Source organism: Pleurodeles waltl, chromosome 10, assembly GCF_031143425.1.
Source record: "Pleurodeles waltl isolate 20211129_DDA chromosome 10, aPleWal1.hap1.20221129, whole genome shotgun sequence".
NCBI lineage: Eukaryota > Metazoa > Chordata > Amphibia > Caudata > Salamandridae > Pleurodeles > Pleurodeles waltl.
In genome coordinates, this window is record NC_090449.1 from 493,123,814 (window position 1) to 493,142,633 (window position 18,820).

The window sequence follows — 18,820 nt, forward strand, 5'->3', positions numbered from 1 at the left end:
GTCACTTATATTGTCCTATCTTGTTATTAAGTATAGAAACTAAAATTCTGGCCACTGTACTGGATACAAGGCTAATTAGTGTTATAACCCTCATTAATAGAAGCCAATCTGGCTTCAACTAGATACTGGTTGGAGGAGATGCGGTTACACCCAGGTCCATGCATCTTCATCTTCCTAGACACCAAAAAAAGCATTTGACGCAGTTCAATGGCCCTTTCTGATGCAAACCCTACAGAGAATAGGGTTCGGTCTGAATTTTCTAAACTGAGTAATGCTCCCATACCGAGCCCCCATAGCAGCCATGCATGTGGATGGGGTACTGTCCTCGGACTTCCACATAGAGAGAGGGACCCAACAAGGCTGCCCCTTGTCTCTCTCATTTTTTGCTCTAGTATTGGAACCCTTAGCCTGCCTGGTTTGAACACAACAGAATATTAGAGGATTTCAAGTGCCAAGGTCACCTATCATGGAAGAAAAGTCTCATTTATGTGACCCTGAATAGAGAGAGAGCTTTAGAGTGAACCTTCTAAAAAAACAGAGGGTGTTCAAGATGGACGCAGAGCATTGGCAGAAACTGTCCCTAGCAATACTGGGAAGAGCAGCCATGTTCAAGATAATCACACTCCCAAAATACCTGTACACTCTCCAGAACACATACTACGCCACACCGGAGGAGGTCCTCACGAAGATCGTTGAGGAGCTTGAAAAACTACTATGGGATGAGGGTCATCCTAGAATAATACTTAAGACATTACAAAGGAATCGGTACAATGGAGGAATCACTCTCACAGATGTCCGAGCCTATTATTGGACATCACACCTCCAGGTCATTAACGATTGGTGCCACACCCCGGTGGACCACCCGATTTATGCGTTAGAGCGAGTCCAATTCCACAAACATCCCTTCCATCATCACCTCTATGGGAGGAGAGTGGTGGGTGGGCTGCTCCCTGCAACATGGATAGTCCTCAAGTCCTGGGCTCAGACAAACAGATTTATTGGATGGGAACACAGGATCACACAGGTGACTCCATTATGGATGGGGACACACCTTAGAACTGGGGAAACTCTGAGAGTTCCAGACCTGGGACCTAATTGGCATTTCCACTGTGGGGGACATTATTTAGGGTGGGGATTTTATCTCCTTTCAGACACTCCAGAGAGACTATCAGCAACACGATACACAACATTACCGATATTTGCAACTTCGGCATGCACGGAGAGCAGAGCTATAGACTATGACATAGTGAAATACGCCCCCCTAGAAGGTAGGATACTAATGGGTGAACTGACAAAAAAAGACGTATTTTGGGTATATAAAACCACCAATAACAATGCACCGACTGGCCTGGAGAAATTGAGAACTGGGTGGGAATAGGAACTGGGAGAACTAGATACCTCGGACTGAGAGGTGGCCCTTATGCACCCGAGTTTAGTGGTGATCAAGTGACGACTGCAGCTAATTCAGCTCACAATTCGACACAAGGTCTATTTTGATTGCGCATGACTGCATATAATTGGAAGGGCTGGACCCCCAGAGTGTTTGAGATGTAGGGGACTGAGAGAGGATGTTTTTACATATTCTGTGGCCTTTCACAATTATGCATGCTTATTGGGGGAAAGGTGTTGCACAAGCTGAGTGGGGTGGTAGGGCTAACACTCCCTCAGACCTGCCAACTCACACAGTGCCACCGTGTGACAAACAATATTATCTCCCATCACCCCGTGAGGAGCCAATATCACACGGTGGCATGTAAAGAAAGCTGAAAACAACTGTAAACAGTGGTTTTTAGCCCGTTTTCGGAGGATTTCAAACTCAGACGTCCTTCAATGGGTGGGAAAACACCTGAGGACATCGCAAGAGCCTCAGTAACCTTTTGTTTCTGTTTTAGAGGAGGAGGCTTGGGGTCGGACTAGGGGTCAAAAGTGCTTTTTAGGTGTTTCTAGGCACTAGGCCCCTAGGCACTATGCCCCAGCCTCTTCAAGGCCCCACCTCCTCCTCACACAGTGTGATTCTTGACGAAGTTGGCAGGTATGCTCCCTGATGACCCCAAATATATTATTTTGGGGATACCTACTGACTTTGACGTTCCCCAAACAAAGCTACTCTTCTATAACTTGGGTTTGGTAGTACATAAAAGAGATGTGGCAAAGTACTGGAGAGTCCCCGAGCCACCAACCATGATGAAATGGAGGAAGGGGCTGGACCTCTGAATGGCTGTTGAAAAGGTCACCTACACAACCAGAGGGTGTCCACGTAAGTTCCATAAGGTCTGGAATAGGTGGATTTCATACCATTGCCTTGATGACCCGGAGGAGGAGCCGGAGTCCTTATCGATATAAGATAACTGCTTGCCCAAGTTGTATGGATTGTAGCAACCAAACTTATCTATACCATATATCCACTCCTACTGTAATAATGTGGAGAGATGTAAAATTGGTGTCTGAATTATTCCTACCTGCAATGTTTGTTTACCACCCACTGACACCGGTTTGTGAAGGTTTGTGCTGTTTCTTCAAAATCTAATAAAAATATTTATTTAAAAAAAGATGATTGGGAACCCAGTACATGGAATGGAACAGTCTCCAATAAGTGGGACTATCATAATGAAGATGAAGTGTGCAGAAGATGTATGAAGGGACAAGGGTAAAAAAAAGCAGTTATAGAGACTCACCCTCTTATTCAAAACAAGCCGAAAGGACGTGGTTGGAGGATAAGTGCAGAATACCACTCGATAAGGGATTATACACATAATAAGTTGGAATTAACACACCTTAAGGCTGGAGAGCCCTTGTTTAAATGGTTAGTTTGGTTATGTGATATAGTTGCATAGGGAACATTTTTAACACCTGAAGTACTTCTAAAATGGGATTCATTACAACATATGCCATTTTGGGGCAACGTTAAAAGGTTTGCAGGTGCAGCAAGCAAATTCGTTGATGGGATGGTTAACAGAGGGATTGATACAGCTGTACCCAAATTACATGGATGTTGAGGGAAATTGGGGACCCTGGCCAACCACTACAGACGCAAACAAGCAGTTAAGAAAGATGGGAATGCAGACTGTAATCTATTCTCAATAAATTGCAGGGCGTGATATGGATCCAGTGATTTCTGGGATGTGAGCAAACCTGATTAGGAATGCTCCCCCACACATGAAAAGAGTTTTCAGGGACAGGCTGTGAGAGAAATGGTATTATTGATGTCACAGCTTGGAGTGTTGGATAGGCAGAAAGCAGCCAGAGCGCAGGAGCGAGACAGTCCATGGAAAAGAAGGGGGAAATAGATCGGAAACCAACTAGCTCTTCATTCAGTTAATGGAGAGCACTACAGCATAGACAAAATGATAAAAAATAATTCCAGTAGGGAGCAGTCCTCTGCACCTCTCGCAGAGGAGAAGGGGGGAGAAATACTGGAGCAAACAAAAAAGGGGGTAAAGCAATCATTCCAAAGTTGTACCCAGACTTGCCCACCGATGGCTGGGAAGTTCCTGAGACATTATATGGGTCCAGCCAAATCCCAGTACGAGAGGTAAGATCCGTAGACAGGAAGTCAAATGTACCTCTTGCTATTTATCATCAAAATGGAGTACAACATTGTAGGAAAGTACCATCTTGCCTGGCATGTTACCCCCATTTTTACATGTTTGTCAGTTTGCTTTTGCCTGTCTCACTGGGATCCTGCTAGCCAGGACGCCAGTGCTCATGGTTTGTGGCCTGAATATGTGTCCCTGTGTAGTGACAAACTGTGTCACTGAAGCTCTGCTAATCAGAACCTCAGTGCTTATGCCCTCTCTGCCTTTAAAATTGTCACTATAGGCTAGTGACTATTTTCACCAATTATAATTGGAACACTGGAACACCCTTATAATTCCCTACTATAGGATACCTAGGTATCCAGGGTACTGGGGTTCCAGGAGATCCCTATGGGCTGCAGCATTTCTTTTGCCACCCATAAGGAGCTCAGACAAATCTTATACAGAACTGCCACTGCAGCCTGAGTGAAATAATGTCCACGTTATTTCACAGCCATTTTACACTGCACTTAAGTAACTTATAAGTCACCTATATGTCTAAACCTCACTTGGTGAATGTTAGGTGCAAAGTTACTAAGTGTGAGGGCACCCTGGCACTAGCCAAGGTGCCCCCACATAGTTCAGGGCAATATCCCCAGACTTTGTGAGTGCGGGGACACCATTACACGTGTGCACTAAATATAGGTCGAAACCTATATGTAGCTTCACAATGGTAACTCCGAATATGGCCATGTAACATGTCTAAGATCATGGAATTGTGCCCCCATGCCAAATCTGGTATTGGGGTGCCAATCCCATGCATCCCCGGGAGTCCACCATGGACCCCAGGTACAGCCAAACCAGCTCTCTGGGGTTTTCACTGCAGCTACTGATGCTGCCAACCCACAGACAGGGTTCTGCCCTCCTAGGGTCTGGGCAGCCCAGTCCCAGGAAGGCAGAACAAAGGATTTCCTCTGAGAGAGGGTGTCACACCCTCTCCCTTTGGAAATAGGTGTTAAGGGCTGAAGAGGAGTAGCCTCTCCCATCCTCTGGAAATGCTTTGAAGGGCACAGATGGTGCCCTCTTGCATTAACCAGTCTACACTGGTTCAGGGAACCCCCAGTCCCTGCTCTGGCATAAAACTTGACAAAGGAAAGGGGAGTGACTACTCCCCTGTCCATCACCACCCCAGGGGTGGTGCCAGGAGCTCCTCCAGTGTGTCCCAGACCTCTGCCATCTTGAATCCAGAGGTGTGAGGGCACAGTGGAGGCCTCTGAGTGGCCAGTGCCAGCAGGTGACATCAGAGACCCCTTCTGATAGGTGCTTACCTCACTAGGTGGCCAATCCTCCTCTGAGGGCTATTTAGGGTCTCTCCTCTGGGTTTTTCCGCAGATAACAACTTGCAAGAAATCACCAGAGTTCCTCTGCAGCTCCCTCTTCGACTTCTGCCAAGGATCGACCGCTGACTGCTCCAGGACGCCTGCAAAACTGCAACAAAGTAGCAAGGAAACTACCAGCGACATTGTAGCGCCTAATCCTGCTGGCTTTCTCGACTGTTTCTTGGTGGTGCATGCTCTGGGGGCTGTCTGCCTTCACCCTGCACTGGAAGCCAAGAAGAAATCTCCAGTGGGTCGACTAAATCTTCCCCCTGCTCCAATAGGCACCAAACTTCAGCGTCACCAGTATGCTGGATCCCCCCTCATCCTGACGAGCGTGGCCCCTGGAACACAGGTGGTGGACTCAAGTGACCCAGACTGTCCAGTGGTCCAACTGTCCAAATTTGGAGGAGGTAAGTCCTTGCCTCTTCTCTCCAGACAGTAATCCTGTGTACTGCGTGAACTGCAGCTGTTAGGGCTGCTGTGCACTTTTGCAAGGAATCCTTCGTGCACAGCCTAGCCTAGGTCCCCAGCACTCCGACCTGCATTGCCCAACTCGCTGAGTTGACCACCGGCTTTGTGGGACCCTCTTTTGTAGTGTTGAGACAACCGCTGTGCTCAGATTCCTTGAACCCGTGTTCAAGTACTTCTGCGGGTGCTGCCTTCTTCTGCGTGGGCTCTCTATGTTGCTGAGGGCCCCCTCTGTCTCTTCTTCCAAGTGGAGACCTCCTGATCCTTCCTGGGCCCGGGCAGCACCCGTATTTTCTTCAACCACAACCTTTGCAGCTAGCAAGGCTTGTTTGCGGTCTTTCTCCAAGGAAACAACGCTGCATCCTCCAGCACTCCGTGCGACATCTTCTGCACAAAGGAGAAGTTCCTAGCAACTTTCGTTGTTGCAGAATCTTTAGCTTCTTCCACCCGGAGGCAGCCATTTTGCACCTTCATCTCGGGTTTAGTGGGCTCCTGTCCCACCTGGACACTTTCGTGACTCTTGGACTTGGTCCCCTTTGTTTGCAGGTCCTCAGATCCAGTAATCTGTCTTCAGTGCTTTGCAGTCTGTGTGGACTTTGCAGAATCTCCTATCATGACTTTAGTGTGTTTCTGGGGAAGTAGGGTCACTTTACCCTTACTTTTCAGGGTCTCGGGTGGGGTATCTTGGACACCCTTAGTGTTGTCTTACACTCTCAGTGACCCTTTACACACTACACAAGGCCAGGGGTCCCTAAGTGGTTTGCATTCCACTTTCTTAGTATATGGTTTGTGTTGCCCCTAGGCCTATTGCATCCAATTGTATTCTACAGTGTTTGCACTACTTTTCTAACTGTTTACTTACCTGATTTTGGTTTGTGTGCATATTTTGTGTATTTTACTTACCTCCTAAGGGAGTATATCCTCTGAGATAATTTTGGCACATTGTCACTAAAATAAAGTACCTTTATTTTTAGTAAATCTGAGTATTGTGATTCTTATGATATAGTGCTATATGTTATAAGTGGTATGGTAGGAGCTTTGCATGTCTCCTAGTTCAGCCTAAGCTGCTCTGCTATAGCTACCTCTATCAGACTAAGCTGCTAGAACACTACTAATCTACTAATAAGGGATAACTGGACCTGCCACAAGGTGTAAGTAGCATCAGGTACCCACTATAAGCCAGACCAGCCTCCTACAAACGTGTGATTGCATTGAATGTTATGGGGGCAGAAGTATCATTGATAATTTGTAACCCCCCTAACTTACTTGGGAAAAGTGTCATTGTTATTTGTTATGGGGGTGCTGAAACCAAAGTTAACCCTGCTAAGATGAAACTGTCCAAAGGCAAAGGATCCCCATTTAAAGCTCACATGTGAGTAGCTAAAGTGCACAAATATATTTACTTTCTATTAGGTACAATTGTTGAGACAGAGTTGGGGGGATTTACATTTGGTGTTAGGAACATCCACATAAAGAAACCTGAGAAGGTTTTAGTTGGGTATGCTAAAGGCAGCCCCTTGAAAGTGCCCCCTCCACCTCCCCAGTTTGTATCAAGCAGTACTGCATTCTTGGAGCCCACAAGGAGATTTCTGAGACTATCCAGGGATTGTGGGAGGTGGGTGGCCTCAACCAGCCATGAGGCCTTTTATGGCCCTTGGGCAAGCCAAGCAATTCCAACAGATTGACTCTTGGTTATAACCAGCTAATTAAGGTAGCAGCTCATTTGACAACAGCTGTTCCTGATATTGTAACACTGGTTGAAAATTTTAGTAAAGAAATGGGGGGATGGTATGCAGGTATTGATTTAGTGAATGCTTGCTTCTCCAGTGATATTGATGAGTTGAGCCAGGATCACTTTGCCCTTACTTTTGGTGATAGACTGTACACATTTCGGAAACTGCCAATGGGGTATATGCATAGTCCTATCTTGTGTCATGGAATAATAGCCAGAGACATGGATAACTTTTCAGTGGGTGAAACCCAAACCTCTACATTAGAGTGTTGACATCATGATACCTGGTGATACTATGGAACAGATCACTGAGACATTAGAGGGAATGATTGATTATTTACAGCAGAGGGGGTGGGCCCTTAACTACATAAAGGTACAGGGTCCTGCACAAGAAACTCTAGGGTTCTGTCTGGTCAGGAGCAGTGAAAAGAACAAAAATAACACACAAGAAGGGATTGATATGGTGCAGCAAGTGAAGGTACCTACAAAAACAGCAGAAGCCCAGAACTTAATTCGGTTAATGGGGTTTTGGATACATCACATTCCTCATTTAGGATGAATATTTAACCACTGTACTAAATAACAAGGAAGAAACACATCTTTCAGAGGGGTCCAGGACAACAGGAAGACTTGGAAGGAGCAAAAGATGCATCAAAAATGATTTTGCCTTAGGTCATATCACAGGGGGGGATCCATTTGAGCTAGTGTTAATGACATAGGATGATGTTGCAGCATGGAGTCTGTGGCAGAAGCAGGGAAGAAAGAAAGTGTCCCAGGGATTTTGGTACAGGAAACTGACATCCTGTGAGGAAAGGTGCTGTATTATATGGTGAAATTGTTGGACCTCACCTTGTAATACACTCACTCTACCATCTTGGATCGAGTCAGGATAATTCTAAAACGTTTAGCTCAACCCTGGATAGCAGTGGCTTTGAGCATTTAGAAGTACCAAATTAACGAAAAAGAAAAGTCACACAGCACAGAAGAATTCCAACAGCAATTTATAAAAATAGATCTTACTTTTATGAATATTTAGACATTAAAATGAACAGAATGCATCAGAGGGCTCTGAAGATATAGATTTTTAAGTAAATCATAAATCAATGCAAAATTCTAAAAAGCATTGGTAACTGTAAAGCTTGGAAACTTTGTAAAACTTTAAAAGAGCTGTGTTCGGCTATGCTGTCCAGTGTTCGGTGACCAACTCCAACAGAGAGGAGGTCAGGGGGGCAATAATGAGTAGTAAGACTGTTATCCTTTTTCCAAGGCTGTCTCACTTCCAGTTCCAGGCTCTGTGGGTGACCTGTAAAGACTTCAATGTATAGGGTCCTGATGCAAGGGATACATGATGCTGAAGATGCTGAGGATGGTATGCAGTTATGGAGTTGGACTTCCAGGGGTTACTCCTCAGTCCAGAGTCCAGATGGGTCAATTTTGAGGTATATGTCCCTCAAAGCTCTCTTTGATCTAGCAAAAGTCCAGTTGCCACTGGACAATTAGTATTGATCACAGAGAAACCAGTTGTTGCCTTTGGTGAAGGATAGTGTCAGAGCCTTGGGTCTTGGCGACCAAACTGCACTCCGATGACTCTCCCAGGTCTAGCTGATGAGGGTGCAACGTTTGAGTGTCAGCTTTTGTGGCCCTGGTGCTGTAACAGAAAGCTAGCCAACTGACTGTTGGAGTTACACTCTTCTGTCTGTGGCTCAGGAGCAACTTTCCCACAAGCCAGGCACCACAGGCACAGTTCTCTCCACGCTAGACCAAGTATAATTAGATATTCTACAGAGGTTGGTGCAGTCTCTCTTTTCAGGCCCAGGGAACAGTTGGGCAGTCCTCCTTCAATCCTCTCTCCAGTTCAGGTGTGATCTGAGGCCTGGGAGCCAGGGGTTCTATATTTATGCCCAGAAAGTGCCATCCCGAGATGCAGCTGTGACTAGCCAATAGGTTAACAGGTCCCTTTTCATCTGATGATGACTTCCTGCAATGTGTGGCATTTAGATGTCCCAGAGTGCATTATCCTGCCCACTCCCAACATGGATCAACTCTTCTTTCATGTGTGGAGCTGGGTAGACCACCCAAGAGGTGTGGCTACCTGGGGGCTACACAGCCACATAAAAACATGGTTGGCATCTGGTTTTCCCTCTCTGTCCTCTGGAGTGAGTGAAATTTGGTTGTGCATTGCAAATCACGTATGTCAAACTTGTGGTGTTGTGTCGATATTCTGTGTCCTGCTTTTTAGTGATGGATATCACTTAACTGTGTAAATGTATATGCGCTTATTGTTGAGCAGCTTAAGTTGTTATCAGACTTGTCGCAGTCCAAGATTTCGAGATTGATAATAAGTATATTGTGGTATAACTTGTCTGCTAAAATTTGTGGTGTTGGTCCATCAGGTGCATTGGCCGTACAATTAAGAAAGGGACTTGTAATCTGTTGCTGTGAATGTACTAATAGTAATTGGTCCTGATAAATCATGTTACACAGAGAAGAAGCCACATTTGTCAGGGGGAGTTCCTGCTGGTCAAGATTTCATGTGTGTGTGTGTGTGTGTTTGTGTGTGGGGGTGTGCAGCTGTGTGTGTGTGTGTGTGTGTGTGTGTGTGTAAACATTGTGAAGCACTATTCCCCAACTATCACCATGAATAAGCGATTACTTTAAACTTCTCTAGTGGAACAGGCAAGAGTTACTTGTTAATAGTGCTTGTTCGGTTTTTGTAAAAGTTCACTTCCATGAAAAAATTGTGAAGGAGGGACAGATGCTGTCAGGTGCTGTAATCCATGCTATTTGTGCAACACTTGTACTGGTAGGGTAGTGTGGATGCTGTGCTGGTGGTGGTTTTTGCTTCATCAGGTGCTGCGCAGTGACAGGTCTGCATAGAGGTTGCAGCGTTGAGATTGGACACTAGTGCTATTACGTGTTACCCTGTGATTTGGTGGAAAACACTGATTATTTATTTCTGGACTGTTTTAATCTGCATTATAGAAAATCACTACAAAAATGAAATGCTTCAGAGTCTTGAGAGATTTAGTGAGGGCGGATGTGATGGTTTCTATCTGAGAGGGTGAGGACGTTCCTCCTGAAGATATGACAGGTCATTATATGGCCATAAATATTGGGGTCCACACATGTATTTGGCCTAATCAATGAAGGAAGATCACTGATAAAGAAGGGTCCTTGCAGTTTTTCCAAATATGGCACTATTAATATTATCATAACTGAAAATCTGAGACAAGTTTTATATGAATGGAAACTCCACCCTACAGCCCTGCCAAAGACTGTGCCCACTGCAAGTGCCTCAATGCATGTGGCTCGGATACCTATAGTTTTGGGAGCCACTGCTGGACTACCCACTGCAAGTATTGTCCCCATGACACAAACTTCACAGATAGTCATTTGCAACCACAACCAATTTACAGGAGCCTTTGGCTCAGACAGAACTTTTGTGTTTATGACCCCCAATTGCACAAGACGCTGCTGGACTTTTAGATCTAGGATAGAGGACCTCAAATACCTGGAGGGTCTGCAGAAAGTGGAAACACTGAGAAGATGGATGATGACACTGTGACTCAGCCAAATCTAAGAACCCTAGATGACCCAAGGTTGACTGTGGAATTGGAAGAACTCATAAAGGAAATTTTGATTCACAAGATGTAAATAAGTATCGAGAAAATTACCTCATATAATTAAGTAAAGAGATCAGTCATCGTGGCTATGCAAGTACATCAGAAAATGACAGACTCTGGAAATTGCTATAAATCTGGATATATCCTAGGGCTTTGCTCTCCAGAGGAGTTTTAGAGCATACGTAGATGAAAAGACAATTGTCAATATGAGGTCTTCTGGGATGAAAACACATATTGGTGACCAAATTGTCAGTATACACAAGTGGGGCAACCTGGATTAGGTAAGGAAAAAGTGTGCTAGGAAAAGAGACAAAAAGAAAGAAAAGGGAAGATACTGGGGTAAGACAGGGATAACTTCAGCACTCCACAGTGGCGCTATGACACTGACCTTCCACCCGAGGGAGATGCATGGAGTAGGGTATGTGCCTAGAGTTAAGGTGATCAATTGTTTCCCAAAATTGAGAGAGACTCTCAACTTGTGCTATACTCAGGTTGATTGATTGGTAAAGATTTTGAATGTCTTGTGGGAAGATTTGAATACCTTCTTTGAAATAGTGGTTCCTAGTGACCAGTGAGCTGAATGTAAGGTGTTGGTACAGTGGCCCAAACCTGAGCCACAGAGGGTGGCTCAAAAGAATGTGGTGTCTCCTCTAGTGATGCAGATGTATGACCAAGTCATTAATTTCTTGACAGGAAAGGTCCCACAAAATGAGAATGCAGGCCTCAACAAATCATAAAAATGTTACCAGACTTGCAGATCTAATTACTTAAATAATCTACTCAACCTAACTGGAATGCTCTTGACCCACAAACTGATTTCAAATTATGTAATCCTAGACACATATTTTAATTCACTGAGCTGCCATTTTCTTCATTATCACATATGATAGCACCTTTAAATATGTTAGTGCAGTAGGCCTGCTGTACAAAACACTCTTGGTTAATTGACTACATTCCTGCTCCATATATAATACAAAGCTAGACGCATATAGGATACACTTGACCTCTGGCTTGCCCCTTAGTCAAGGCCACTGGAATTATGCCATTGTGCGGCCGCAGCGACTTTCACATAATTATAGATTGCCACATTTGCACATAATCCATCATCTCCTGCATAATCTGCAGATTTTAGGATTCAGATCTCTTTCATTGATTTTAAACATCTAGAAACAAAGATACAACATCACCCACCACGACATACAGTGGAGGAGAAGGAGGAACGGGAAGAAACAGAGAGATGAGGGTAAAACATTTTGTGATGACTGTGCATGGTGGTTTGCCATCCAACAGGACTGAAGAAGAGGGGCAGTCTATGAACTAAAGTAGCGGCCCTCATTCAGTAGTAGTCATCCATTTGGGGTTTGTGTCAGGGGAGGGCAAGCGAAGTATACATAAGTACAGAGGGCATGTCAAGTCCCTAAACTCGTCTGAAAGATACTGAAAGCAAGGTCCCCAGGTCTTCTTGAACACTGGCAGCAACTCTGTGGCTGCTGCTGTCAACTTTTCCATCCTCAGTATGTCCCACAGCTTGTGCAACCAATCCGTATATGTTGGAATTTTGTCTGAGCCCCAACAGGCCAGAAGCAATTGTTTAGCGGCACCAAGTACTATTGTAATGGCACGGCCTTTCAGGGATTTGAGAGGGTATGTTTGTTAGTTTGGTGACCCCAACGGAACGTAGCTGGGGAAGCGCTGGATGGAGGGTACCATAAATTTTATCAAACGCTTTCAAGACAGTGTCCCAAAAAGGAGCAATCTCAGGACAGTGCCACAGTATACGGGTTAATGTTCCAGGCCGACCACACTGTCACCAACAGTTACCATCCGTCCCTGCTCTCCAGCCAGCCACTTTCTCAGGGGTGTAATATCGAGCTATTATTAAGAAGAGCTCCTTGGTGTTTGTGTTGCGGGCCGTCACCAGGCACTGTGCAAGACATCTTGGCACTGCCTATCAGAGAAGGTGCGGTCGCACTCCGCCTCCCACCTGCGTCCCTCCGGGGTCCTGGTAAGAAGCGAGAGCGTAACCAGAAAAGCATATATATATCAGAAATGAGTCTCCTGTCAGATGTGCGAGTAAGCAGCCATCTCTCAAAGGGAGTAAGGGGCCTACCCGCATGGGGGTGAATTGTGGGCAGGAACACCCAGTGGCGGACAGCTAAATATTGCCAATATGCCTCTGCAGGGAGGCCATAACCTTCTTGAAGCTGGTGAAAATTCATAAATACTTTAAAATAAAAAAGATCACCAATTCTCTTGCAATTGGCTTCCTGCCACACCCGGAAGGAAGGCCCGGCGAGTGCAGGCGGAAAGTCTGGATTCCCAATAATAGGGGTTTGCGGTGATATGGGTGCAGGCAAGCCCTTCTACGTCTGCACTTTGTGGCAGACGTCCAGTGTGGCATGCAAGACTGGGGAGAGGTACATCCCAGGTGGCGGTGCGCCCGGGGCAACCGTGGTATTTTCGAAACATGCAGTCCTGCTACTCCTTGGTCTGTTAACCACCAGTGCTTCTCGGTTCATGTACGTGCCCATTCTACCATATAGCACAGTTGTGTGGCTTGATAGTAGCTTAACAGATGGGGGACACTCAGTCCTCCTTCAGCCAGCAGCAGGTAGGCCTGTGCCTTCACCATTCTCGCCTTTTTCCCAGGCCATAAAAATTTCCAGAGAAGATTTTGTAAATTGTCTAATAACCTGGGCGGGGGTTGCAGTGGGAGAGATTACATACCATAGATCACTTTAAGCAGGAGCGTCTTCTTAACCGCGCTAAGCAGCCTAATAAGAAAATGCCATATCTCTTCCATCTGACCAGGTCAGTGCGTGTCTCACCCAATAGTTCAGCATAATTGCACTCAGCACTGGAGAGAGATTTGGAGTGTATTTGTAAGCCTACATATTTAATCCGAGCTTGGCCCACGTGAAGGGCAAAGCATCTTCCACCTGCACCCTGTCTATCTCTGGGATCGTGAGGTTCAGAATGGAGGATTTATGCAAGATGGCGTTCCAGAGACCTTTCCAAAGGTTTCCGGTTCCTCCATAACTGCTGAAAGTGAGTGTTGTGGATGGGAAAGTGACAGCAGTACACCATCCGCATATAGAGGGTCATTCTGACCCTGGCGGCCGGTGGCCGCCAGGGCCACCGACCACGGGAGCACCGCCAACAGGCTGGCGGTGCTCCAATGAGCATTCTGACCGCGGCGGTTCAGCCGCGGTCAGAAGCGGAAAGTCAGCGGTCTCCCGCTGACTTTCCGCTGCTCTTTGGAATCCTCCATGGCTGCGGAGCGCGCTCCGCAGCCATGAGGATTCTGACCCCCCCTACCGCCATCCAGTTCATGGCGGGAAAGCCGCCATGAACAGGATGGCGGTAGGGGGGGTCGCGGGGCCCCTGGGGGCCCCTGCCGTGCCCATGCCAATGGCATGGGCACGGCAGGGGCCCCCGTAAGAGGGCCCCGAAAAGTATTTCAGTGTCTGCCTTGCAGACACTGAAATACGCGACGGGTGCCACTGCACCCGTCGCACCTTCCCACTCCGCCGGCTCGATTACGAGCCGGCATCCTCGTGGGAAGGTCGTTTTCCCCTGGGCTGGCGGGCGGTTTTACTGGAACCGCCCGCCAGCCCAGGGGAAAACTCGTAATACCCGCCGCGGTCTTTTGACCGCGGCGCAGTAATTTGGAGGGCGGGATCCTGGCGGGCGGCCTCCGCCGCCCGCCAGGGTCATAATGAGGCCCATAGTGCCAGTTTATGGAACCGGCCCCCATCTGGATACCATGTATATGCAGATGACGACAAATGTGTTCAGCAAAAAGCTCCATATATAGGCCATACCTCCAAAGTGACAGGGGGCAGCCCTGTCGCATGCCTCTGGAGATAGGAAAGTGCCTAGACAGAGAGCCATTAACCCTTACCGTAGCCGGCGGAGCAATAGTTACTTTGGATCCATTTACAAAATCGTGGACCCAGTCCATAGGAAGGCAGGACTGCCTGCAAGAACTGCCAGTTCACCCGATCGAAAGCTTTCTCTGCATCGATAGAGAGAAGCAGAGCAGGCAGCTGGGTGCGTTGGGTCTCATCCAACAGATGGCAAAGTCGTTTAGTGGTATCCGTGCATGTTCTTTTAGGGGTAAAACTGACTGGTCAGGGTCCACCAGGCTTTGCATATATGGTTTCAACCTATTAGCCAGTATGCCTGTGAAAATCTTAGCATCCACATTTAACAGCGTAATAAGTCGATAGGAAGAGCGAAGTCGGGGCTCCTTCCTGGGATTGGGGATAACCGTGATCGTGCCTAGTTGCATAGCGGGGGTGAGGGAACTAGTGACACTGACGACACTGAAGTCATTATATAACCATGAGATATGGGAGCCAAAAGCATTCCAAAGTTTTTATATTTTTATAGAATTTCACCCCACAACGTATTGCCCCAGCGCTTTACCCAGAGGGAGTCGCTGACTGGCCGACAAAACGTCAGTAGTGGTAATATCTTTGTCTAGAGCAGTGCTGGTCGCCTGGGAAAGTTGTATTAGCAAAACCGATTCCAAGTTTGCCTTTATTGCAACTGTCTCTAGCCCCTCTGTGGTGTAGAGGGCTGCATAGAAGGTCAAGAATTCTCTAAGAATCAAGTCTTCGGTGCTAATCAAGGTGCGGTCCGGCAGTTTTAGCTCGTTCACCCTCCGTTGCACCGCTTGGGAGCGAGACGGTGGGCCAGGAGGCGCTCTGCCTTGTTTCCCCTAGCAAAGTACTTTTGCTTAGTCCGCAGTAGCGCATAATTCGTCCTGTCTATGTCCAATGCCCTTAGTTGTTTACGAGTGGCAGTAAGGTGTCGTCTCGTTGCCAGATATCCCATAAGTCTGTGCAAACCTTCAAGTTCTTTCACTCTGTCTTCCAGTCGAAGGCGCTTGTCATGCCTAATCGTGTTAAATCGAGCTGCAATAGCAATAAATTAGCCCCTCACCATAGACATTAGACATTGAGTAATCTGCAGATTTTAACAAAAAAAACTGTTTATATTTCAAATGGTTCAAAGTTTTGCTGCGCAATGAAAGGCCCTTTGCAAAGCTGAACTATTCATCTTTCTGTTGCTTATTGCAATATTTGGGTGTTGAATTGACACCAATGAGGTGTACGCAATGTCCAAAGAGTGTTTCCAAGTTTAAAATTGAAAAAAGAATGAACTAATATTATAGTAAAATGTGCTCATTATGCCACATAATTTGTTTTACTGCATAATTTACTCAACACTGCCACATAATTTGGAACACTCCTACTGCATAAGTCCAGTGGCCCAGCTCTTAGTTGATTAACAACACTGTTATCGGGGCAGGGAAAAAATGTTTCTCTAATCAGGGTGGAAAACTATTGCTTTTAATGAATATGTAACTAAAGCATGAAGTGTTAGCATACTGTCATTTCCACTCAGCACATTGTACATGGAAATAGCCACAAAATTTCCAAGTGACGTGGATTTACTGATAAAACTATATAGTGTACAAATAGTAATGTTTGGAAATTGAGTTTCTGCAAAAATATGTCATTTGAACATCACAAAGTAAAGTGTTCTGATTTGTTTTACTCCTATTTAAATCTTTGCATCACACTTCTGAATTACAAAAAAGGGCATTTGTATTTCCTGACATATTTTAAAATATTTTTACTATTTATTTACATACTATTTAAATGTGTGTTAGAAAAAAGGGACATCCTACAGCCTTTTGTTTCACAAAGATTGCCAGACAGCTCACTTTACACAATACTCTAACTGTAGTAAGAGAAAAAATGTAAACACCGTTTTTCAGGATAAGATAAATAGCACTTAGCAAAAAGACAAACTGACATTTGACCTCTGTCCTCAGCAGATGTTGCAAGCTAAAACAAGATTGTTTCTTCCAGCTCTAGTTCATTGCCAGAGGGGACCAGTAGGTCGTATAAATAACCCGGCCTGATAAAATCTCACTCACCATAGCAAGTGAGACAGTAGATTTTTTGACAGAGTCAGTGCATGCTTACTATGAGAGTTTGTTGCAGGTGTTTCATCAACATTGCTGTGTCTATAAACCAGCAAGGGGAGATATGAGTCAGTTTGCATCACAATTTGTTTTTTGGTTGCATCTGGAGACTAGCCTGCATATTCAGCAGAATGTGACCTGTTGGCAAAAAAAACCTTTGGTTGAAATACTTCCATATGCAAAGTATTCCAACGATGAGCAGGAAATAAAACAGAAAAGGCTTAAGGAGAAATTTATGCTAGCTTAGACTAATCTTGCACAGAAGGGATTTCAGAACAGCCCCTACGCAGGAAATGGTAGTGGTGGAGTGCTAAGTGTTGTATTTTACAGTGGAGGACAGATAGCGCAGGGTGGAAATGGTGTTCCCCTTCTAACTGTAGCGTTACTTTGTACACCCTATCAGGTGTGGAGACACGCATGTCCGCTGTTTCTACTTGTAGGAAGTCATCAGTTTCTTTCACCTACAGATGCTCTTGAAGATCCAGCAAACTATTGTGACCTCTGCCGCACTGTCTAATAGCGCTAGTGGCCACTTCTTGTTCTTCAAGAGAGCCCTCTTCTTGAGTGGCATGTCGAACTGCAACTGCTGACACCTTTTTCTTTTTGAATTGTGGTTTCTGTTGGGGAAGTTTCTCTTCTTTTTTAACAGAAACTTCTGTTGAGTGTTGTGATTCCTGTCTCGGTTTCATATACTCAGTTCTTCACTCTGACCGCCCACCTCTCTCACTGCGTTTTTCCGATGAGTCTTGAAAGGAACGAGATTGGCGTGTATCAGTATATTGATATCTGTCCAGCGTTTTTATGTCATCGCTATTTCTGAGATTGTATCTATTCTGTGGGGTATCCATATGGGGAGATTCTCCCCTTTCTTTTTTAGGAGTTTGTTGTTTTTTATCCCAGCTTTTCTTAGTAGCTTCAGGTGCTTGCTAGGTAGAATTTTTATTAGATTTACCTTGAAATTGTCGTTTTGTTGGTCTGGCCCTGAGACTATCTCACTACGATAATCTTTGGCAGCTTGCGTTCTTCATCCTGTGGAGAAACGTCCTGGAGCCGCATGAGCACTGCTAGTGCGACCGCTTCCCCTTTAAGGTTATTTAATATTATTGACGATACTGTGGCAAAGTTGCCCATTAGTTGCATCCCGATGTCCAGGGCTGGGGGCAGCCCCGTTTTCATCTTGAATTTGTTTCAACACTGCCAGTAAGTTGGCAAGTATCGATGTACCATGTGCGGTTGTATAGAGCATAGCAAATACCGTGCCCCATGTATTACAGTTATCTACAGTGGGAACCACCCCAAACGGCAAGCACATAGTTAATATTCAATGCTTATCCTGAGGTCCTATATGGGGAAATACTGCTTCCAGTGTGTTTATATTTTGAGCTAACCAAAACTGAATTTCTTCTAGTTTGGTGGGTACTTTACCCACAATCGAATGTACAGTCTCAGGGTTTATGCCTGGCGTTACTGCATGTGGTTGCGCTGGTGCAGCACGTGCTGGGTTTGTGTTTAATGTTTGCATTACAAACTGTACTAATCAACTATATATTTCCGTCAGCTCAGCGTATAAGTGGCGGACTTCACCTACCATTAGGTTTGCTGCAGCAGGGTGAGGTGTATAAATGGCCAATAGGTAGGACCATCATTACTCAGAGGACCTAACCTATTGTGTAAAATTGTATGGGGGTAGGGCGCCATCAAGCCAATTATTATGTTCTTGATAAGATAGAGGTATTTCTAGATATGCATATGCTCTGTATTGTGCTGGTACGTTTACAGTTGTGTAGTGATGAAATGTATTTGTGTTCCCATCAACTGCTGGAAATGTGACCCAAGAATAAAAAAGTTCTGTTCTATAGGCTGCATGAGCCTCAACAACAAATGTGACTGGACCCCCCCTGGGCCGTTAGGCCAAGTGCCAGTACATGGGCAGTAAGGGGTGGTCGCATATTGACTGCAATTGCTACCTGTTGTGGATTCGCCATAATGAATGGTAAATTTGTTCAAAAAGTGGCACACCAAATGGGGATTATCCTTTTAGAGTTCAAGCTTGAACATCCTACAGAGTTAGTTAGGTACTCCCTACTTAGCTGAGGAGGAAA